This window comes from Pezoporus occidentalis, unplaced genomic scaffold, assembly GCF_034315485.1.
Source record: "Pezoporus occidentalis ecotype Australia unplaced genomic scaffold, CSIRO_AGI_Poc_V1 ctg31, whole genome shotgun sequence".
Classification (NCBI taxonomy): Eukaryota; Metazoa; Chordata; class Aves; order Psittaciformes; family Psittacidae; genus Pezoporus; species Pezoporus occidentalis.
Genome location: NW_026915052.1, coordinates 3,726,438 through 3,750,797, shown reverse-complemented (window position 1 = coordinate 3,750,797; position 24,360 = coordinate 3,726,438). Strand labels below are relative to the sequence as shown.

The following is a 24,360-nucleotide window of genomic DNA, read 5'->3' as shown; positions in this document are numbered from 1 at the left end:
GTTTGTCTTGACAAGGCTGATCACCTCTGCAAGCATCTCAACATCAACTTCAAATGCATCAGAAAACAATAAAGAAAACAGCAGTGGAAGAAGCATCAGCAGATTCTGTGCCCTTCTTCATCCTGGTAATTGTCTTAACTACTTGACTGAAACATCATGCTTCCTCTTGCTATGTTTCTTAGGCACACTGAGTTTGGATTTTTCCTGGTATAGCAGAAGAGTTTCAAGAGAAGGAAGTGACATAACTCTCTACTGGCCTATGGCTTGATGAAGACAATACACCCCAGGGAAGCAGGAAACTTGGACTGGAATCCCCCTTCTGCCCCTGGGACTCAGGCATGATGTCAGATCACTCTGCACTGCAACATCAAAGCCCCTTGTTGGTTTGGCCCTAACTGAATGACTTGCAGTACACATATCTACAGGAACAAAGGAAAACCAGCTTCCAGGTCTCCTAGATTTTACACTGGTATCTTCAATGGACCATCTTCTCTTTCTTGATAGATGTCAAAGCTTGTGGGAATGAAGTGGCAGTAAGGAAGGCACGTATCTTACAGTAGCATCTACAACATGTTTTTCAAGACAGTCCAAATTCAAGTAGCTCTTTTTGCTCAATGCCCAGGAAAGCTGTAGAGACTCACAGCATTTTGAGCTTCTCTTGAGTGGCCATATCTTAATTTCTTTTCAAAAGGAAACCACTAAATCAAACAGAAACTCAGCATTACTCCAAATGTTAATTTTTTCTAATTCCAAGCTCACATACAGTCATCATTATAGCATGTAAAATAGAAGTTTTAGGACTTCTTTCACTACTGCTTTTGACTGAAGCATTTGCTATGTATGTGAAAGGATATATTCACTTCAGAACATTTAAATTAGACTACAGAATTATTTGAAATTTTTATCATTGTAAATAATCTACAGAATGTTTCTATACATCAAAGAAATCTATTTCATAAATAATCATTTTATGACACTATATAAAACAATACTGGAACTATGAAACATTCCAACTTTAAGCATTCCTGCTTATCCCCATTTCAGTTTCAATGCCTGCTATTTGCAAAAATCCAGTCTTAATGTCAAAGTACACAACACCTCAATTTTCAGTACAAGGAGGGAGCCAAGGATGGAAGCAGTCAACATGTCCAATACGGAACCTCTGTCTCCATGAACATGTTGAGACTTCACTTCCCATGCTGCCCTTGGACTAGATGAACTGCAGAACTTGGAATTCTACTGAAATCACACTTTACACATGGAGAGTAAAAAACAGAGAGCAACAGCATGGAAATCAAAGGCTTAACACTTTTTGGGGGTGAAGAGGATTAGTGAACTACAGTTGTTGTATATAATTTTAGAGACACTCACTCTGTTAACCTAGTTACAAAGCCAATGGTCAGTAGCAACTGAAGACACAGTGGCAATGATATTTTGATGTCAGTGCTCCAGTGGAAAAGATCTCCAGGAAGAAAACAAAAACACCATCAAAGACTATATAAATATGTATCCTCACAATTTCCAATACCAAATAATCTTTTGCCTTATTTTCTCCCTAAGCTCTTTCTGTTGTATGCTTTTCTCACTGATTTTCTAGGGGCAGTTTTGTTTTTATTTCCTTCTCTTCACTATTAGAAGAGAGCACCTCTTCCTACTTGGAAGACACATAATAATCTTTTATTGTCATTTACTCCCCCTTTCCTCCCAATTCTCTAGTCCTTTATCTTAAAAAAAACATAGAAAAAGAAAAAAGAAAAAAAAAAGGGAAATGTATTTGTGATTTGTCAAAACAAAATATACTGACTTCCCATTTATGACAGTGTGGGAATCTAGCAGGCAGAGCTAGGAGATCAGTTATATTCTTTTACCAGCCCTTCACTGCTGTAGTTTTTTTGCCACCACTTCATCACCACAGGTTAAGAAGAGAAAACCTAGTATGACTAGAGTGCTACCTCCTGTGCTACAATCACATCTTTATTCTGTCGCACAAACATACACAACTCTTTCTCCCTTGGTTTCTTTTCCCCATACCACATCTTGAAATCTCAGATCTCAGTCTCTCTCACCACTTTTGGTGTTCTTGAGCCATACACCAAAAATGCCAGGAGGTTTCAAACACAAGCATTGCATTCAGAAAGTATCCACCCACAAGCATAAAAAAATAAAAAAATACAAATTATGCCTTGGCAATTCTTTAAAGGAACTGTGCACAAGAGCACAGACATCTGAAACCAGTGTGTAACGAGCAGTCTTCAGACATCATAAGATTCGGCACCTTCAATTAAGAAACACTATTATAATAAAAAAAGTTAATGAAATCCAGTTATTGCATCATCTAACATATCAGAGATCAAAATGCGTTTTTCTTGCAATACCTTTATGCAAAGCCAGTTCAGGATATTGAAGCAGATTTAAGTAATTTCTGTTTTTAAACTGCCTTTTCATCCATAGAAGAAATATGGTACGGACTGTGACATAGACTGTAAGAATTATGGTTAGTCTACTTATCAACACATTTATGTTCCAGTGGTTTAACAACAAAAGTTAAAAATTAAGTTTTCTGGCTTTGTGAATTTTCAGCATTGCCATATCCACTAACAGAACAGCTAGACTTCAGGACTGATAAAACACATTGCTCTTCTCTCACTTAAACTTCTCATTATGGACAAGAACAATGCAAAGGTCTACAGTACAAGATCCTGAAAACATTTATAAGACAAACTGTACTAGCATGGACTGGTAAGACTTCATAAAGAATTTTTTGTCACTGGTGCTAACTAACTACTGCCACCTTACACAGTTTTCCAAGGCACCAACAGTAAATATGCTTACACAAATGATCTAATTCTCTGAAAGAGAAAGAACGGCTTCTCAAAATTGGTATCATCAAGCTTAACTGCAGAAGGACTTCAAGAAAGCCTGAAGAGCAAGTCATTTAGTACCCTCTTGTGATAAGAATTAATTTACATTGCTACTGACTGCATTTACCTTTCTGTACTCTAGGTCCAGCTATTATTGGGAGCTTTGCACCAAGTCGTACTTCAGTAAAACACCTACCATTTTCATTTCGGAACAAAGCAACTTTTATAACCTCATGGTACCGTCTGCTTGCAATGCCCAAACTCATGATGCATCAGCGTTTCCATTATCAAGCTTTATGAAAAGGGGTTTCCCCATTCAGCCATAAAAATCTCTGATTCGTCCAAATGTTCAAAATATTTTTTGTCTTAAAACAAAAGACTTCTCTCTGATCAAAAGAAATAACATTTCCATCTACATTAATCCATGCGCGGTGTGCATGGATTGCCATTTACAGACACTTTAAACCAAATGTCTCATTTTAAGGGACACCATATGGTGTGTGCTATGATCTCTTTAGTTCTAACTCTCACAGTCAGTGTAGCCTTTGAATCTAGGTCTATGCAAGTCAGTAGCCAATTTAAATATGGATTTTTACTAGCTATTTCAAATTATACTATTTCATTTGTCTAAGCAAAATACTGCTAGCACACGTTCACATCACACAGTAAACTCCTTTTCAGTCTATGAATGCAAGTTCAGATCAGTGCACAATAATGCTACGTGTGTTCTACGGTACAAACCTGAAAGGAAAAATACACAGCTCTACTGAAGAAGTAAGAGATGCACGAATTACAATATACAAGGCTTGGTTAGATCTCAACAAGCTAGATAAGTCACTGGCCCAAGGAGACTGACTGCAAATTTCAAATTGTATCATTGGAACTTCCCACATATTACTACTACAGAAAGAGAAAAACACGAAAAATGTCCTAATGCATGGTAGAGAGCCACACACAGGTGCACATACAGCCTTTCACGTCAAACACAAGCTCAGGTCAGCAGAACGTGAGATTATGCCTCTTAGCATTAATGCCATTTCTCTTGGTTTTCTGCAGATAATTCAGATCATAAACACATGAAGATACAAATAAATCAAGATGTAAATGCCTTACCTTCCTATTTTACAAGCCACTGCAGTTCTCAGATTATGAGTCAGTCATATGTTCATCTGCAGAGGAATGACTCAGTATAAACTTTCAAACACTCGTTATTTTTTCTAACATATAACACGGTAATTAATGAAACGTATTAAAACGCAGTACTGAGAATCAGCGCACAAAACGAATGGCGTGAAAACAAAACACTTTTCTTTCTGCGCACGCCAAGCAGATGGTCTTATACCGCAGGACCGTTGGAGGCAAACAGACTTTATAAAAATATAACTCCTTCCACACCAGTCAGAGACAGCTCCGTAACAACGGCAAAGGATTTTCCCCGGAGGAGACAGCCTTAGTGCCTATCGCCCGGGCGCCGAGCGGCGCCGAGCAGAGCAGGAGCTGAGCCGCCGCAGAGGGCAGCCGCGGGAGGTATGAAGTTGCGCGGACCCCGCGCTCGGCTCCCAGGCGCGGCGGCTGCCGGCAGTGCCCCTTTAAAGGCCGTCGGCCCGCCCCCAGGACTGCATATGGAGGGAGCCAGGAGCTGAGAGAGGCTTCTGCATTCAAACGACACATCAAACGCCGCAAGCGTCGCCTGCCGCCGCACAGCTCCGCTCCGGCCTGTGGCCGGGCTCCCCTCTCCTCCCCTTCTCTCCCCGGCACGCACGCACACACACATCGGGGGGCGGAGGGGGAAACAAGAGGAGAAGGACTAGAGGGGAGGCAGAAATAAGTAAGTGAGAAGGGGGCACCTGCAAAGCGCTGGAGTGTCGTCCGGGCAGCAAGGGCCCACGCCGACCCCGCCGGAGGCTGATCTATCCCCGGGCACCAGCCGCCACCAAGGTCCCAGCAACAGGCTGCGGGTGAAGCACGCTTGGCCCCTGCGTGTATCAGATACCTCGTATCAGCGCCGCGCCGCCGCGTTGCCCCCGCCGGCGCCGTGGGAGCACACCCCAGCTCCCGCCGCCCGCCCAGCCCCGTCCCTCCGTCTAGGGAACCCGAGCGCTGGGGGGCCAAGCCCGGGCGATGCCCCAGCCCTGAGCGGGAGTCGCCACCAGGGCGGCAGTGAAGCGCTGTCCCCGCCGTGTCTGTGTGTGCCTTCCCCCCTCCCGTTCACCGCCTCACGGAGCCGCTCCCCGGGGCGGCGGAGCCCCGCGGACGCCCTACCTGCGAGCGTGTGAGGGGAGCGGGACAGCGGGCAGCAGCTGGAGCCTAGTGAAGGAGAATGCCAGTCCGACGGAAAGTCCCTACCACTCTGCGCCGTCTACCCCCGCCCCGCACTTCCTCTCCCGCCCGCTCAGGCTGGAAATCCCCGGCGAAGCCCGCTGCTCTCCCGGCTCCTCCTCACACACCGAGGGGCGGGCCCGGCCGAGCCGCTCAGCGCGCGCGCAGCCGGGGGTCGGGCCTGTTGTGCCCGCCTGCACCTGATGCCATCGCTAGCCCCCAGCCCCCGGCAATGGGCACAACGGGGGGTGCGGGGGGGGGCTCTGCGCTTCCCGCCCGGGCACTCGCAGCCAGTCCCGCCCGGCGCCTACCGGCGCCCCGCAAGCAGCGAAGGGGGCGCGGGGTGGGATGTGAGGAGAAAGCGTGTCCCGCTCGGGGCAGGAGGGGGGGGAGCGCCGGGGCAGCCGTGCCGAGGCTCGCACCGCTGCCCTGGGTGCTCGGCCTGGGGGCGGGCGCTGCTGCGTCGGCCCGACCGTTGGGCACTGGGGGAAGGGCGGGAGCGCTGAGGAGGGGATGGCGCCAGTACGCGGGCGCCGGAGAGAGGGATCGGCGCAGAGGAGAGCCGCTGGTTTCTCGTCTTCGCGCCGAGGAAGGTGCGAGCAGCCCCTCACAAACGGTCGCCTCGAACACAATAGCCTTTATTGAAATAAAGAAAAAAGACACTGGGGAAAAGGGGAGGGAGGAGGAGGAAAAGAGAAGCAGGGAGGGGAGGGGGAGAAGAGTCTGGAAAAGCTCTGGAAAGAGCAGCGAGCCAGAGCTGTTCGCCCTCCCGGAGAGGCCGATCGTCTCATGGAGCAGGCGGGGAGCAGCCGACCGCAGATGGCAACCCCGAGTTGCCTGAGAGTATGGGGGTGTGCCTTTACCCGGCGTCCCGGGGCGAGAGGCAGCCGTCCCCTTCCTCGGGAGACTCTCCCGGCAGCGGGGAATGGGGGGCGACGCTGACACACGGTGGAACTTATCGGTCCGGGGGTCCACGTTAAATAAATGCCGGTTTCGGGCTCTGCTTGTACCGCGGTGTTCTGATCACGGCAGATGCCTAGCCGGTACCGGCGTCCCCTGTTCAATGCGGGGCGGCTTGTGTCACCGCAGCTTGTGTCACCGCGGTCTCACCGGCTGCTGGAGGCGGGGGGGCTCGGCTGGAACGGGAATGTGGGGTTCAGACGGAGCCAGCGGCAGCGAGGGCTGGATCGGCTGTAGGAACTGCCGCACAAGGGCTCTTGGAGCTCCGGGTGTAGCGATGGTGCCGGGGAGGCCAGGGAGCCGGGAAAGCTGAAGTCGTGAGGAATGTGCAGAGCTGAACACGGAGAAATGAGTGGTGTTTGGCTAATTTCAGTGAGATGAGGTCACCATCCTTTTTGGACGTTGTTTATTGAGGGATCACTAGGGAGGAACAGTTGGATGCGTGATCCTGAACGGACAAGCTTTGCGTCATAGTTGCCGCTTACAGCATCTCCCCGCATCCCGACATCCATCCTGACCCTCTTCGGTCTTCATCCCCCGGATCTCTGTACCGCCCACTACAACCTGCCCTGCACGACCAAACACCTCCAGCTCTGGCTGTGTCCTCACCGGGCCCCGAAACGTGAAGCCTGGCCCGCACTGCTAATTCCCTGCTCGTGTGCTGGCTTTTTCCTCTTTCCACCTTCCCGCTTTCTCTCTCCCCCCACCCTCTCCTGCCTTTTGCTGCTGTCCCCAGTAAAAGGCTGGCTCAGCTGTCAAGACAGCTGCGCTTTTTGAAATGATGCTGTGAACCTGCTATCAGAAAGACAATCTAAGACCGATGTCTCAAACGTTCCCATCACTTGTGCGAGATTGCTTAGCTCTGGACCGGCTGATAGGACTGTGCACCAAGCCTGGATCTCTCCATCAGCATGGCAGCAAATAAGTTTCTAGCAGAGACAAACCTGCAATTTCCTTCTTTGCCACTCTTTTTGCTGTTGTATATGTGTCCTCTTGCTTTTCCCTAAAAAAAATAAAATAAAATAAAAGATAACAGGATTCCAGTGCCCGTAGCTCTGGCAGCTGTATTAATGTATTCTTTCCCAAAAAGAGAAAACAAATTCCTATACTGTCTAAAATATGTCAGAAGTTTTTTGACATTCACAAATGACTGTAACCAAAGGGGATGCATTGATCTAATGCAGTATCCCGTATCATGACTACAAGATCTGAAAGATTTTCTAATACTATTATTTATAGTGAGCTGTGTCACTGATTATCTTGTCCTTAACTGGTTTGGAATCTAACATTTTAAGCAATGTTTTCACTGGACCCAGAACACTGTCCCAGTGCTGTTGCTGCATGCTGTACACGTTTGCATAGCAATACTGTTTAGAATATACTGTGTTCAGAACAATAGAATAACAGAAATAATGGTAAGGACCATGGGGCAACTCTGTACTTTAGTAAAATGGTTTGAAGAAATAAAATAATAGGGCATTACACTGGAAAATTACATGAAAGAAAATAATTTTTTAAATAAATAAAATCCACTAAGGGAAGAGTGGTAATCTGTTACAGACTTGAACAGGGATAGTTATCTCCAAAAACTATGGGGAAGATATATATATATCTCCATAAATATATATGGAGACCAAATATCATGTGATTATGGAAACTATAATTTCCCAGATACAGCCTGGAAGACACCACTGGGAAATGGTGGGGCTTAAACATTCTCAAGTGTCATAGAAACTCAATTTCTCAAGCAAACAGTCCATGATGCAATTTTAGGCCTCTATTAATAAGCAGCAAGGACCTTGTAGAAGGCCATAGTACTGAAACCAATCTTGAACTGAGTGATCAAGGACTAATCCAGCTTATGTTAAACTGCAAGAGGGACAAATTCAGATCTTTGTTTAAGACTTGGGATCATAGAGCAGCAGACTTCAAGAAATGGAGGAAATTCCTGAGACTGACAGGACAAAGGAACCCAAAGATGTTGTTTACTCAGAGAAAGAAGCTGGCAAAGGAAATAACAATTGCCAAAGCAAGGATTTGTTCAAGGTTAGAAGTAGTATCCTGCGCCTAAAACACTCTGTAGTGAGAGGAGAAAGGCGGTGGTGCTGGTAGCCTTGGGCCTGCTTTGCCTGACCTGACTATGTGGGTGAATTCCTCCATGAGAAAATGACTGTGATCTGCCAGTGAGGATAGCTGTGGAAAAGGCTTATGTGAGTCTATGATGCATGAAGTGGAGTATTTTTAGTAGAAAGAGGGAAGTATTGTAGAGCTTTACACAGCACAGCTAAGGACCCTTGTTTGGAAAATTATGTCCAGCTCTGGTGAATTACCATCACAGAAGGTTGACTTAGGTCACCAGAGATGCAGAAGATGAATACTGGAGTTGCTGGGCTGCAGAGTAGCTGTATTCTTGAATGGGAGCTGCAAGCAATCTTGGCTTCCTTAACTAGCCAAATAAAGCCAAAACAGTATGATGATTCACTGTGAATACATTCAAACAGTAAATATCAAGGAAGGAGAACTATTTAAATTAGAGAATTATACTAGCACAAGGATGTATAGATATAAATTGGTAATGAGTACACAGAGTGAAAAGCTTTCTAGCCATTCCAGGAGCAAACAGTACTTTAAGCATAAGTGTCTAAATGATTTTAAATCAGGGCATGATACTTTTGTATGTCTAAGAGGAATTTAAAGGGGGGCTGAGCTCCTAACATTATACTTTGACCATTCTCAAACTTCAGGGCTTCTTCTGGTCCTCTACCCCACCTGCATTTGGGTTGTGAGTTTTTTCAACTACCTCTGAAGCGCTGGAAATTAGCCAGTGATACCATGTAGAGAGGACACTGGTGGTACTAAATCATCAGGTGGTTTGTTGTATATCTTGCTTACAGGCATTACCATTGAACTGATTCCAGATTTGGGTCACAACAAAACGTTTTCCCTCAGGTGAGCCTGGCAAAGGACTGTTTTGTCTGTTTGGGTTTTTTTTCTCTCTGCCACTTAGAATCTTCTGAGAGATTCTGTGCTAAATATCTTGTTGCTGGGGTACTGGTTATAGTCTTCTGTGATAATCCTGCTTAAGAGATTTGGTCCTTTACTGCATCTCTTAAGTTTATTACCTGATACTAAAAGGTGTTTAGTGACCCTCAATGAGTGGGGGCTGCAAAAAATATATTCTGTGAGACTTCCTAAACAAAATGGCCATTGAGTGGTTGTAGAGAAGGATCATTTCCAGACTTACCTTCCCAAAAGTAGCATCAACAGGTTATTTTTAATGCTGGAAGTAAATCTGAGGGGGATGGAGGGAAGAGAGGGCAGCAAACCATTGTTTCTTGTGTGAATTAACTTACTGCAATTAACAATCATTCAGCTAAACGTTTGTAACAAGTAATGATACAGTACATCCTTACTAACCATGCTGTTTCAGGTGCAGTTTAGCACTGCTTTTGTACATAATGCTAACTGTAAGCATTGTGATTTGTGTCCATTGTGCATGCCCTCTCCACAGTTTCTGTGGAAGGTGGTTATGTTTTGCTCCTAATTGATACCTATTGCAGATCTCAGCAAGACTTAGCAGGACTCAGTTTCTGCATTTCTGGCACTGAGGCAGTTTCCTGACTCGCAGCTTCCTCATCTTATGTTTTGGATTGAAGATGCTTATTAACCGAATAATAAAAACATTAAATTTACATTCCTTTTTATTGCTGAAGCACAGCCCAAGAGGACCTGTATCGTGGGAATACGCATTTATTTACTGCATCCTATACATGAGATAAAGATTTCCTGGAGTTTATTTCAACTGCTACTAAGCAATAATGTCTAATGTGATAGCCCACTTGCTTAAGGAAAAAAAAAAATACTTCCCCTGCCCAAGTGATGATTTTCTAATTTAAATTCCTAGAAAGTGATGGCTTTCTAAAATGACAAGCATTTGAGGTGAAACATTTCCCAAGTCTTACAGAAGTTAGTTATATATGCCTTCATGAGTATGCTGTGACATTTTTCCTTTCTTTCAAGCTAATTGTCATTCCCAAGTCAGCTTATAAATCTGCTTCACAATTGACAAAGAATACTAGTATGGCATATCACAGCTGCATCTCAATTATTTGAAGGCCTTCTTACTCTCCTGTTGAGACTATTAAAAATATATTGAGGTTCCCAGGCTCCTCTACCATCAAGACTGCCATTGTGTCCATGCTAAATTGACTTTGGAGTCAAACGAAAATTTTGAGTGCTTGTCAGTGGATTTCCAAAGAGGCCTGTAGGGTAGTTCATGTGAGCTCTAAGCTGTACCTGGAAAAAGAGACAAGATACAGTCCCACAGCAGGGAATTACTAGAGCACAGATGTGCTTCAGCTGTACGTCTGTCTTTCAGTATGGATGCAAAATCAGAGCTGTGATGGTAATAGTACAGAATCAGCAAGACCAGCTCTCCACCATATGGAGATTTCCCTGTGACAGCTGAATCTGAATATAACTGGTAAAAGCATCTTAAAGGCTGCTTTGTGCCTTTTGAACAGCACAAAGCAGCTTTATCAGGAGCAAGGATTTGGTCCAAAAGTTTTCCCTAGACATAAGATGTCAGTTGTTATACTAGTTTGTAACTAACAACTGCAAGGATTCTGTTGAGTAACTGGCAAAGTAAAAAGCTGACATGAATATAATAGCTGTATTGATTTTTTCAGATGCCTTCATTTTCTGAATGATACATCTATTTCTTAAAAGATCCCTAGGATCTTTTCTCCATAAAGAATCTCAGAATCTAATCTTATAAGAGGAAAAAGCCTTACTTAATATTGGCAGGAAGACCAGATGAGTGTATTTGCAATGCTGAGAATTGTTCGTTATTCTAGAAACTGTAATGGCTGATTGCAGTAATCGATAAAAGCTGTTTCTTCAGAGTGACGTAACTGTTTTTACTTTCACCTTTTCTGCATGTAGTCATGGGAACACAAACCAACCTGTGAGAAGAGGGCTTAGAAACAACTGAAGCATTTGAGGATGTCTGGGAGGTGGTCATTGAGTCTCATCACTTTCCTGGTTTCCAGCTTAGCAGTGTGTCTTACATCAGAATAGATTTTTTTCCATTTGTGCCAGCCTTTCCCCCTTTTCCTGCCTCCCTCTCCCTCTCCCCCATCCCCCTCCCCCCTTTTTAATGGCACTGCTCTAGTAAGTTCTAAAAGGAGATTCCAGAGTATTCTTGAAGGTTGTTTGAGCCCCTGGGTGTTCTTTTGTTAAAAGTAAACTCTCTGCAAAAGGTGCATTTCCAAACCCTGAAATATTCTGTCCTGACTTCACATGCAGCCTGATCCAGGCAAACTTACCAGGCTTGAGTACTAAAGAGATTACCGCGAGATGGAACCTCTGTGTTTGCTATGCAGTAATGCCAGCAGACTCCTGGAGAAAATCCAGTCAAGAGCAATCATTATCTAAAGAATAGTTGTTCTGGAAGCCTAGAGGAGAACAACACTTCTCTTGTCAACACTGTTCCCTTGGGAGCTATAGCTGATACAGCTAACCCTCATTCCCTTTGTTAAATTGCATGGATCATGCCCTGCGTGTATGACAGAGATACTGTTGTGCTTGTAAGGATGTTCCATTCCAGATCTAGTTCTTACAGATGCAGTGTTGGGCCTTCTTTCATGGCATTAACTGTTCCCTGTCTTAACATATATCCAGCCTTCTAATGGACCACAACTGTTGGATTCAAGACATATGCACACTGACACGACGGTATAATGTCTTTCTATCTCTCTGACTTTGTCATAAAGCTTGTAGTACCTTGTTGATCTGCCTCTTGTTACTCAACAGTTTTTTCTCTATTCTTAGCAATTTTCTCACCTTGTATAGTAAAATGGTAATTCAGATTTACAGGTATCATTCCTTCTGCCGCATGATAGTCTGCATAAAATGTGGTAACTCTAGAGAAAAAATAATTACCCAGCTGTTTGTCTGAAGATATTTCTTAGCTGGATTCTACTTATCCACCTGAGTCTTCAGAGTTAGGAGAGGAAAGAAGATCAGCATACTCGCTGACTGGTACTTGGAATAATATCACTTTTGCCTCTATTTTTTTTTTTATCACAGGGTTTGGGAAGGTTTCTGCCCTGTGCATATGAAGAAAGTGACAAAAAGTGCTCCAGATGGTGTGAGGACAAGAATGGCTGTCTTGGGATCCAGACAATTCACTGTCTTAGCAAGCCCCATGTACTGCATAGGTGAGACCCAAGAATAGGTATCTAGCTTAAATATATCTTCAGGGAAGCATAATTATATTCAAATATTTTCCTTGCTGAGTTTCAGTATTCTCTGTATCTAATATGTTCATTTTTCAAGTAAAAAAAGTAAAATCTAAATGATCTCAGGACAACTTTAGCCTAGCCCCTATGAATCAAACTTCTTTCCTTCTTCCTCACCAGTTACGATGAATGCTCTGCAAGCCACATTACACCCTAATCAGCATATGCATAATCTTTACTGTCTTTGTTATTACAGTATGACAGGGTTATATATAAGCTAGAGAGTAATTAGAGGTAGAAAGAACTCAGCTCCAATGATTAGAATAAAGGAGTAAAGACTCAAGAGCACATAGACTGGGGAAAAAAAGCTGAGAAGAAAGGTGAGTTGGCTACCCATGGTAAGACTTCTAATGAACCTGAGAGATGTAGGATGGCAGAACCGCTAGTGCAGGGATGAGGAAGGAGACCTTTGAGTCTGAGGAAGGCCAGTGCCAGTCAGTTGCCAGGTAGCTGTGGTGAGCTGTGACTCTTCCATGTACGGCATTTGGAAGAGAGCTACCCCAGTAGGGTAACTACCTTGAGTTTCTTAATCATGTGGGACTATTCAGACTTCTGGTACAGACCCACATCAAGGCCTGAACAGCAAGAGGAAGCCAAACAGACCTGTTGGACACTGGACCTTCAACTACTGGATGTAGTCTTCAACTATTTCACTGTAGAGGCTGCTGGTTTGATACTGGGGGGACAGTTGACAAGTTCTGTTGGCACCAACATACAGAAAAGCCATGTCCACTGAAGAAGCGTCTTCCAGATGCTGAAAGACCTGTTGTGGAAAAGGTGAAATATTAACTCACATCCTGCAAAGGTCTGAGCTAGAAGTATTAGAAAAATTCCTTTGGAGCCTTCCAATGATTGGAAAGCAGATGCTTAACAAAGCTGGCTTGAAGATTTTCTGCAAGAAATGTGTGAGCTACTGCTGTCGGTGGTCATCTGCTGCAGCCATGGATGGTGTATCACCCATAGGCATCTCCCTGTAGAAAAAGTGAACAACTTTACTGTAGCTGCCCTCACGAAAAAAAAAAAAAACAAAAAAAAAACACCCTCCCTTGAAAATCAGGCAGATATTAGGCTGCTGCTCCATAAAGATATATAGAAGATATATGGAGAGATCATCTGATCAGCTTATAGAACACACCTAGTGATCTGCTGCCACTATGGAAAACAAGGACTCCTTGCACAGCAGAAAGAGATGGGCATGTATTTGTTCACAAAAACAGATAATGGTAGAACAGAACCAGTTTAACAGATGTAGCCAAAACAGCTCCGATATATTCTGAGTGCAACCCTCTCACTTTAATAATAGCAGACAAATGTTATTGCTGAGTTTGAGGACAAGGGGCTGCCATGTACAACCTCAAATGGAATAGCTGAATTCTCAGGATCCTTCGGGAGGTGGTACAATGGGACTTCACTATTCACTAGGTCATGTGACAGCAGTTCCCAGGTTCTTCACTTTTTTCTTCTTCCTAGATTATATCCTAGAGACATAAGAGCCCATATGTGATCCTGTACCACTTTCCTAAGTTCAGTCTTCATTGTCTGCTTTACCCATTGAGAAATGTGCTTCCATGTCCTGAATTAAATGCTCCCTGTTGAAGACATGTGAGTTAAAATGCACAAAATGTAAAATCATCTTTCTACTGAAGTAAAAGTTGCAAGAAGTTGAATTCTTCTTTGGCCTCAGTCTTATCTGCAGTACGCTGATTTGTCTTTGTGCAAACACTGCAGAATTAAACCAATGTAATGTAATTCAGAGCAGAACAAGGCCCCAGACCTCTCCTGGGCTGTTTGAGGTAATATACAACCATAAAACCAAAACCCAGTATCCCTTCCTCCTCCAGTTCCCTTGATGTGTCAGGAAACATTCAGATTTTAGATCCAAAGTGGAAAGCTGTGGTATTTGCTCTAACTTTCCTGGAGTTACTCCCAATCCATACTGTGGTAACAGACTGTCGACTCAGCTGAGATCAGAACATTTTTTCTTCTCTTTAGCTGGGCCCCCCATTTCAGTTCTTGTGGAGAGAAGGTGACAATCTCTGTCTTTCCCTGCAGAAAAAGCTATTTCTAATGGCATTACAGCCAAAGTACAGCTTTGCATCTTTCATACACTTCAGGAAGCTCTTTACTTGTAAAAAGGGCATATATAAACCTCAGACATTTGAGGCAATACAAACTGCAAATTCTCACAGTTTTATCTTAAGTTTTGTGATAATTGAGGCTTTTTTCCTTAAAGCACCAGCTTTTGGGATGATGTGATTATGTAAGAAATTTCTGTGTCTTTTTTCTTTCATTAGACAAAAAGGCAGTAATTTTCTTTCTCCCATGGTTGTAGATAGAAAGCTTAAAAATACAACCTGAGCACTCTGCAAAGGCTTAGGAATCAGAAAGCAAAGCAAAATAGGTTGAATATATATCCACTCCTAAACATAATTAGAAGTCCATGTCATAATGGGATTTGGTTTTTTTGAGATCTGACTGATGATTTTTAAATTCTTTTATTTGGCAATACCATATAGAATGGATAAAACTCTTTGTCAAGCCAAAGGCTAAAATGAGGCAAGAGTAAGTTCACTATAAACAATTACATGCATTGTCTATTCTTGTCTTTTTAAAAAACACCATCTTCTCATTACAAAAGCTCTATAACACAATGAAGACTAAAGCTTTCATGCAGCCAAGTCCCAGGATATGACAAAAATAAAAATTGAAAGGCAGTGCAGAAACAGAAGCTAATAAAACTTGAAGTAGGTGAGACTTACTTCTTTAAAGTGTAACTTTTCCCATACCCACTCATCCACAGTCTATTCTGGGTTATACTAGGGTAAACTGAGAGTCAAACCAGTGAAATAATCTGACTTTATTGGTCATAACTAATGTATTTTGCAATGAACTGATATCAGTTCTGTTAAGTTTATTTTCATTCCATTTCTTGTTCCAGCGTGTATATAAAAATCTAGCAAGAACAATGTGACAGGGGAATTGGGGAAGTACTAAAATTAAGCCTGTGTGCACAGCTTCAGTTTAACTGATACCTCTTCTGCCCTGCTTCTGAATATTAACTCTGAAGCCTTTAATGATATAATCATGTTTTTTTTTCACAAGGATCCGCTACCTCTCTAGGTAAAGGATCACTCTGTTGGGGTTTAGATGTGACGAGTGCAGCAAGAGAGACTCCTGCCTTCTAGATCTCTGTTTCACTTTAACCTTTAAAGAGGTACTTAGAGCTGCACAAACCAAGTCCTATAGAAATTAGGTGAAAATGGGGTGTTTCTGCAATCAGCTGGTAAGGAATCCAAGATTGCAAAGAGTTTCCCATTCTGTGCTTCAAACACCTTGAATAAGAAAGGAAGAGCATATGGCCTGCAAAAGAAAAACTATCCACGAGTCATACTTACAGTCTTCTGATCTATAATCACAGAGTGTTATCCATTATACTACTAGCATGCTGTGGGCAAGGTCTTTGCTTGGACAGATGCACCTTATAATCAAAGAGATGGATAATGAAATTTATTTCTAAAACCCCACCTAACTTTTCCCTAAAGTAACAGAGCAAAATGAAACCCTTGCCAGGCCAATATGAGGATGAATTAAGTATTTGTGAAGCCCTTAATAACAGCAGTGATGAGCACTAGAGAAAACTTTAGGGCTCAAGCTTCCCTATCACACTGACAAAAAGAAAGAGTAGAGGTCTTACATGGGAACTCTCAAATCCTCCAAAACCAAGAGCACCTACATTTCAAACTCTCGTTTAAAATCCTGTTTACTGCCTTAAAGGATCATCCAGATGAGATTCAGAGGGCAGAAATGAAGGACATACCAGAGAAAAACAAATATATGGCATCCTTACTTCGGAGGAAACAGATGGCTTTTAAAACAAGCCTGAATAACACACAGTAAAATAAGTAAGGGACCACATATTAAATACCACAGATAAAACAAAATGACTAAGGAATCCTCTGTCGGCCTTGTGTTCCAAATAAATTCAAGTCCTTTGGAAAGAATAGCATCCCATTAAGAACTGTATCATAATGTAGTTTTTATTCTGACATTTTTCTGAGTCATCTGAATTTCTGAATCACCTGAACTTCAACCTCATTGTTACTTGTACATGTAGGTTTCTAGTTTGGGTGAGGGAAAGGAGAAATATGACTTTTTTTTTTTTTTTTCAATGTATCATTTGGAATCATTCACATTCTTATACTCAGAAGGAGACTCTTAAGATCTACTCCACAGACTTCTATCGCTTGACCTACTGGAGTATCTTCTGATGGTACTACAATGCCATGTAGTCTGTGGGGGAGAGCAGCTCTCCTGCCATCACAGCTTCACTGCTATATATTGACAGCACTATCAGGAGGCTCAGCAGTCTGAAAGTTTTTCCATGCACTTATGGGAGGTATTGCACATCTTGATGGGCGTTCCCCTGTAATGGACCTTTCTGCATCTCAGTCTTTTCTACATCTCTGCTTCCCCTCATGCTAATCACTTTTCCTGTTGTTTTAACTTCACATTCCACCACTCAGGGATCTCATCCTCATCCCAGTCTCTCTGATAGCTTTGCAAATCTAAACCTGGCCTAATTTTTGAAGAGAGAAAAAACAAGCCCATAGGTGAATTTACCATAAAGCATTAAGGAGACATACTTGCAAGTAAAAGGATCAGAGTAAATACAGCATATCCTGAAGCCTCCAAAGTGATAATAATAGCACACTTAATTTACCAGTGTCAAATTTTTATGCCCTTGGTGTGTTCCAGTAATAACTTGAATAAGTCTGATTTTTGTCTCTAAGCTTGTATGTCTCCTTTCCCACAGTTCAGAGAAACCTTGATGTCTGGAATAAAGTGCTGAGAGGACAAAGACAGAATAGGAGTAGGTATGACAATCTATATTACTAGGGATGGCCTGGGATGCTGAGATAGATGCTGTTAAATCTGAAACAGAGTTACTCTCCCCCTTTCTCCTCCCTCAAGAATCTCTAATTGTTTCATGCAGCAGAGAAAAGCTTCAAAAGGTCTACACGGGCTTCTCTTCCAGCATGGTTCCAACTATGCCTGGATGCTCTGCTGATAGACAGGAGGTGAATAGATCTCGTTGTCAAGTTCTCTAACCCCTGCCCCTTGTGTCATCTCCAGCAGCTGACACAGAAACAACAACAACAAACGGACTAACACAATAAGGCAAAGTTTCAGACATCTAGCTCCAGTTTGAATGTTGAAAGGAGAAAGGCACTGCCTGGTGGAGAGCAGTAAGATTTCTATGCCATGGGGAGGGATGGATTTAAAGCCCTGGTCAGATGGCCTCTGGCAAATATAACTGTGACAGTGTAAGGAATTAGCTCGTTGTCCTTCAGCTACAACTCCTGAGCAGAAAACTGTTGCTTCCCCTTAGCAGGGCTGGTAGAGTTGTTTGCGACATAACTCAAGCTGCTTCAGTGCAAGAACTACCTGGTCAGACATTGCACTGGAGCAGATGAGGAGCGCTCAGGTGAACCGTTCTGCTGTGACAATGGTAACCTCAGGCAGACATGTGATGAACTCAAACAGCTGAAAGGATGTTTGTGTTTTAAATTGTTGCAGCCTCTTCTAACATGGAAGCGTATATCCAAGGATGTATCCTCTTTTCAGTGCCCCCTTTGGACTATTTTCAATAACTGGCATTTCAGCGTTTGTGGATCCCCTTCTGATGTTACCTTACCCTCTCCGTACACTGAGGGACCAAGAGGTCTACTGCAGATCTGCAGCTCCGTATGTGGGTGGTTTGTAGCTGTGGTCTGATTACCACATCAGTAAAGAAATTCTCCCTTAAATAAATGCACTATCAATTCAAAGACATTAGTAAAAGATGGTAAGGAGGCCACATGGGGCTTTTGCCATATAAATCTTACCACAGAGCTACTCAAGCTTAGCAAAGAGTCACTTCTATAGAAAGAGAATATCCTTTAGCTAAAATATTGTTGTTACTGTTACATGATGATCCAAATAATAACTTTAAATGTACCTTTAGCAAAATACAATCAATAACAGCCGAAAAGCATGCATATGCCAGGTGGTGCCTGCCTGATCTCCAGGATCCCGAACTATGCACAAAGCTGGCAGGCTGCCTTTTTGAACATTGAATGTTTGTACTATTGACTGACTTTGGTTTTGCCTTGTCTTCTGTCCCCCACCCCACCATCATCACTATGGTGACTACTGTATCATAGCCTGTCTCCTTGCCTTTGAAATTCTGTCTCTCCCTTATTCATCCTTTCTTCCTTAACATCCTTCTTCCTTTCAACCCAATTCTGCCCTTTAAATGATAGGATCAGATCTGGACTGTGGCTGAAGTCATCCCAGCTGTCCAGCCTGTCCCTGTTACGTGTTTGTCTCATTGCTCATCAATCACCTCCTGAACTACCTTGGTTTGCCAAGCAACATTTTAAGGCAAACTGAAATAAGCAACAGTTCACCTTGAAACACACACTCCCAACTGTGGCAGCCAAAGAGCCTACTGATGAGCATATATACAACAAAAGGGAGGGGAAGACATGTCCTAAGGTAAACTTTCCATTCTCTTAAAACAGTCTCGATAAATACAGGTAATGAATGCTCATCCATCTTCCTCTTATTGATTTAATCTTATGTCAAACCTCCCTTTTCACATATTCTGGAAGACATCCTGTTTTCCTCCACGTGTCAGTTAGCATCACGTAGCACAGCAACTGATAGGAGCAGAGTTCAGGGATGATAATGAGCTCTGTTGTTTCTGATGCAAGAGACAGCCCCAGAGGCTCAGAGGTTCTAACTCAACTTCAACTCAGTAAATGAAGCCCGAGGCTTCAGACAGAGCATCTCAGCCTTGCATATCCCCCTTAACTTATTGAAAGAGAGAGAAAATATTAAAAGCATCAGATATGCAAAGGATCAAGTAAGGCTGGGGTTTTAATATTCCTTATTCCATTTCCCATTTTATCCCAATTTCCTATAGAAATAAGGCTTATGAGATCAGCTGGGCAATGTACATCTCTCTTTTCCCCAACCCCCATATCTTCTTTCCACCATTAGCCAGTCTCAACAGAATTTGATATAGAAAGTAAAGTTCTTCAGAGTTAATTAAATGCTTACATGATATAAAAAAAGTGGCCAGGAAGCAGAGAGTGTGGTTTGGACCTTCCCAAGTTGACCTCAGATCATTTTGCACCTGTCACCCAATTTCTAGAATATCACTTGGCTTTCAAATACTCAAGGTGGGGGAAAAAGTTGTAAGGGTAAAGAAAGGGGAAGCATAGTGCTTTGTTGAGTACGTGTGGGGCCACAATTCTCATTATATGCAACAGCCACTGTGTGTCATTGTGGGAAAGGCAGGAGCCCTCTTGGCCACACTTGGATAGCATGCTGAGGGCAGGCAGTAAAGGGAAGAGGGCAGGGTTATGCAGTGGCAAAAAAGAGTGAAAAAAAAAACAGGAAACCTCATGTAGCTATGTAACTGCAGCCACACCAGTGGGATCATCCTCCTCCTGAGCAGCACAGCTTATGGGCCAGACAAGGACTCACCAAATGCTAGTCTAAAGAACTGAAGCCTGACTTAACATGAGCTGCAAAAGGACATTAGACATTAGGGATACATCATCCAGGAAATGTCTAAATATAACTTTACATGAAATGAACGCAGGGTGCTGACAATAACTGTCACAAATGTGTGATCTTAGGATAAGGATGAAAAATTAATCAATTAAAAATGTATAATAGGAGATAGCAGCCACTGAGGAAGTGCACAGCACAGTGCAAAGTGCTAAGTGAGTACCAGGAAGGAGTAGCTGTAGCTCAGTTCTTCCACCATTACTTGTTGTACCACACAGGCCCTGGTACCTGCTACTGCCCCCCCCCAAGAGCTGTAATGAGCCCTGTGCTGTCTAGAGCTCCTTAAAAGAGCTGTAGTCCCTGCAGTAAAATGGCAGACAGCAGGAAAAAGAGATTCCATAGCTGGATTATGGCCAGTGGATAAATGGTCAACAGTGGAGGAGGACAACTGGTGGGTCCCATCTGTGGAGCACCACTAGCTCTGGAGGGTCTGTTGTAGTTAATGGAGATGTGAGAGACCTTGAGAGAGACCAGTTGTGGGGGAGTGGGGGTGAGGTACCAGCCTGCTTCCCCTGGTGTTCCCCATGTACTGGGAGTTGTTACTGCATGACCTCAGCCCTCCCATTATTTACGGTTACAACAGCAGCTCGCATGGCCCTGCAAAGAGAAGAACAGTGACATCAAGGGTAAGAGATGGGTTAAAAAAGAGGAGGAAATGACAAGATGATCTCAAGAGAAACCTGGAGCAGCAGAAAAACACAGAAGCTGTAATGTGCAAGGATGGAAAGGAGAAGGAAAGCCAGTCAGCTAAAGGCAGTGGATCAGCCGTGGAGAGGCAAGGGAGGCAATGTGACTGCAGAACATGGAAGTCAGAGCACGATATCATTTATGCTTTATGCAGAGATAACAGTAGATTTGAGTATAATTAACTTAAAAGTCAATACTGCCCTTTATGTGATAGGAACATAGATCTGCAGAGAAACAGGCTTCATTATTTTTTCTGCTTACAGAATGACCTACTATCAGGGAAAGCCACTCTTCGGCTGGCTCTTGTAAGGTACTGGAGGTGACAACAACTGTCCTTTTTGGCGAAAAGGGAAAAGGTTATTTTAAATGGGCTGGAGCAGATGTTGTTTTCTTTTCTTCCTCCAGAGGAAAAAAAGATGAGCACACAAATGGAGAGTGAGAGGGAAGAGCTGTAGAGACAGAAAACAGTGGCTGTTGTGGTGCTGACTCTTCCTTGCCATCTCATTGTGAAAGGAAGGGCACAGCACACGCTCGTATCATTTCCTCTGAGATGATTTGTAACAGCATTTGGCTGTTCAGGGCACAGCTCAGCCTTTCTGAGCACCCTCACAGTGCTCTAACAAAAATGCACTCTTGGCTGCCTAATCCACACAGGAGCACAAGCAGACAGGGAGAGGGAAGAAAGAAAATAAGAGGCCAAACCAGGCTGAATAAATATTTCGACTGAATCCTTTACTTCAGTTTTCCTGACTGCATAATTTTTCCCAGATAAGTAGAAGACACCCATCTGAGTAACTGACCTGAATGTGTCCTCCTCACCTTGTGCCACTACAGACCACAAATGGGCAGAAACCCCACACATTCATCATTTTATCCTTTATAATGACCTCCTAGTTTGCCACATGAATTTAACTGAACTCTGAGCCTGTGACAATAAGCCTTTTTCTCCAACCAATTCCATGGATTTTTAATACTTCAATTACTTCTATTTTTCAAAAAAAACCCTCGTGTGACGGATGAGTTCAACCCTGTGTAACCCCAAATACCTTAAAGGTGTTGATTTCCACATTTTCACCCTGCTTTGATAAACCAGAATCAATCCTACTTTAATTTAATGTAACAACTGTCACAACTGCCACAACTGCTGCAGTTCGGAAGCTTCTGCACATCCTCAGCTCCTGTTCCTGATGTAGGGATGCTGGGAAGGGTGGGCATGGCGCTGCTGAGAAGCTGATTCAGCCATCACACTCTAATCCACTGCAGTGTGCAAGCTCCCTAAGAGCGGTCACCTCCTGTAGGACAAGCTCTCCTTGACTTGGACGGCAGCAGAACCCCCATGGCAGGTGCTGGGAGGGGAGCAAGAATCACACATACAGAGATATTGCTCTGGCTGGCACCACAGCCATCCCTAGCTACCACAGTTCTCCCCCATGAGTGGAGGGATGAGCACCATGCTCGGTGCATGGGCGAATGAACTATGAGAGTAACCCTGAAACGCTGAGGAAGAGGTTGCAAGGCCTCAGGCTAAAAAACAGGCTGCTACTGCCAGCTGCCCGAGGCAGAAAGCAAACAGGGAGACCCTCCCTGTGTCAGTATGGCAGCAGTGGCCCCTCTGCAGCGCAGCTCCCCTCTGTGTCCTGCAGCACAGCTGTCTAGGCACTAGGGCAGGAGAGAAATCAGCCCTGGCTCTTCCAGCCCCTGGAGAGGATCCGAGCCACAGGGCTGCTCACAAGGCTATTGGGCTGTGCTGGATCAGAGCCTTTGGCCCAGCACAAGGGGAGACAGGAAAGACATGGCAGAGCAAGGGGGTCCCCTTATGGTTGATTTGCAAGAGAGCACAGCTATGGGTACATTGAAGGTGGGTTGCATCCCATCACCTGCTGCCTCTGTGGAGAGATGCATAGGCATAGTCTTAACATCATGCTAAGATGCTAAGGTTTTAGAGCTGGAGTGCCTCTACACAAATACACAAACTTCAGCTATTGAATGAATTTTCGTTTTGAAACCCAAGATGCTTCGTTGGGTTAGGTTTTAGCTACAGAGGGATTTTCAAGATTGTTTTCCACTTACCTGGGTACGGATCTGTCCCTTGCTGCACAGTGGTTCTATCATCACCAAAGCAAGCTCCCACTTTCCATGCCTGGTGTGTATGTTTATGGCATTTTGTTCACTGTGTCGCACAACAGGCTGAGGGTCCCAGCTGTTAATTCCTGTCTCTCTGCATTTTAATGGACTCTCTCAGTCCCATCTCAGCTGTGGCAGCAGAAATACTGTAAAAGTACAAATACAAGTACAAAATAAGTTGTTAAAATATTGACCCTGAAATACAGAGTGAAGTAAAGAGAGTCTCCTGAGAAAGCCTCCTCTGCTGCATTTTATTAAAGAAAAATAACTTGGAGACACCAGAGAGTCAAGTATTTGCTCAGGCCCCAGTGAAAAGATTTGATTTTTATTCTTCTCTTGCTGCTGCTCCCTTTATTTTCCTGTGAAGGAAGGAGGACAAAAATACCTCCCTGGATTGGCTGTAGAGTCCTGTTCAGACCTTGGCTCAAGGTCCAGGTGAAGGAGCTGACACCTGAGGGTGCTGCAGGGTTGGGGAGAAAGGACAGGAGCAAAGCAAGCTGGACAAGCTTTTCACATCATGCAATGACCCACCGGCATGAAGTGATCTGAAAGACTGACAACCCCAAGACATTTTATGCACCTTAACTTTATGCCAACAAAACTGTAACAGAGCTAAACAGATATTTGCCCCCACTCCCTGTAAGCTGTCATGAGCTAAATTGGTTTGGTCTTTGCTTTGGGACCATCTCTTTTTATTTTTTAATAACCCAGGTGTTGCTTCAAGAGAAACATTGGGAGCTGAAGGACTGTAAAGCTGAGGAATACAAGTAGCCAAAGAGCACACTGGTCCAAGAACGAAACCAACAGTCCTTGACAAAAATAAATCTGAAATCTTACTGAAATAGAGCCTAATCTTAATTGGGGGTTTTTAAATGCAGTTTTTTAAGGCTATCAAGCCTAAGAATTAACTGTTATTTAGAGCCTGAAGTGTACTGGTCTCTAGATTCTCACCAAGCCCCCAGAGATGACGTGTGTGATACTCGGAGTTTAACTACAAACACTCACAGAAGGACACCACTCTTTTTCAGTCCTCAGGGCAATTTCTTGCCCTTCTGTAGAAATGCCTATTTTAAGTCTCCTTGCTTCCAACCCCTCTGGCAGCCCTTAGTCCCATTCCTAGCACTTGGAGATTCTCTTTGATGAGTCCAATGACAGGAGAAAGGGGTCCTTTGAGAAGTCATCTAATCCAACTGGTTATCTGATTCAATTCATGAGGATCAGCTCTACCTTACAGATGTAAAAACCTCAGGAATCTTCCAGACTGAAAGCTATTTAGTTGCTAAGCCAAGGTGAGCGGATTGTCAAGTGTTCCTGGAGGATGACTTCAGCAGAGAAAATCTGTCCCTGGAAGACAGCTGCTAGAGCCAGATGTATAGAGAGTAAGGAGCAAAACCACACACAATGAGGCACCCTGTAATTTCCCTGCCACTGCAACAGTCACTGGGGATACAGCACCCATGCAGCTTAAGGCAGCTTTCCAGAGCTGC

At 43.7% G+C, this 24,360-nt stretch overlaps 1 protein-coding gene and 1 long non-coding RNA gene across 11 annotated transcripts in view; both read right to left on the bottom strand.

Annotated features, from left to right (window-relative positions):
* TRAF3 (TNF receptor associated factor 3) overlaps window positions 1-5,401 on the bottom strand; it is a 70,950-nt gene extending 65,549 nt beyond the window's left edge. For 5 of the 10 annotated variants that reach the window (XM_062627982.1, XM_062627988.1, XM_062627989.1 and 2 more), the window contains exons 1-2: window positions 4,709-4,831; window positions 3,975-4,030 (exon numbers count right to left, since the gene is read on the bottom strand). The gene's annotated coding sequence lies outside the window, so the exon portion shown is untranslated. Of the gene's footprint in view, window positions 1-3,974; window positions 4,031-4,256; window positions 4,323-4,708; window positions 4,832-5,123 lie in introns of those variants that run through there. The other 5 variants (XM_062627986.1, XM_062627983.1, XM_062627985.1 and 2 more) reach the window with 4 other exon arrangements.
* A 1,128-nt stretch (window positions 5,402-6,529) lies between these two features.
* On the bottom strand, window positions 6,530-17,551 carry LOC134168378 (uncharacterized). Its single transcript, XR_009966527.1, has 2 exons — window positions 16,176-17,551; window positions 6,530-7,143 (listed from the first exon to the last, which is right to left on the bottom strand). It is a non-coding gene; the product is annotated as an uncharacterized LOC134168378 (long non-coding RNA).
* Window positions 17,552-24,360: the final 6,809 nt, after the last annotated feature.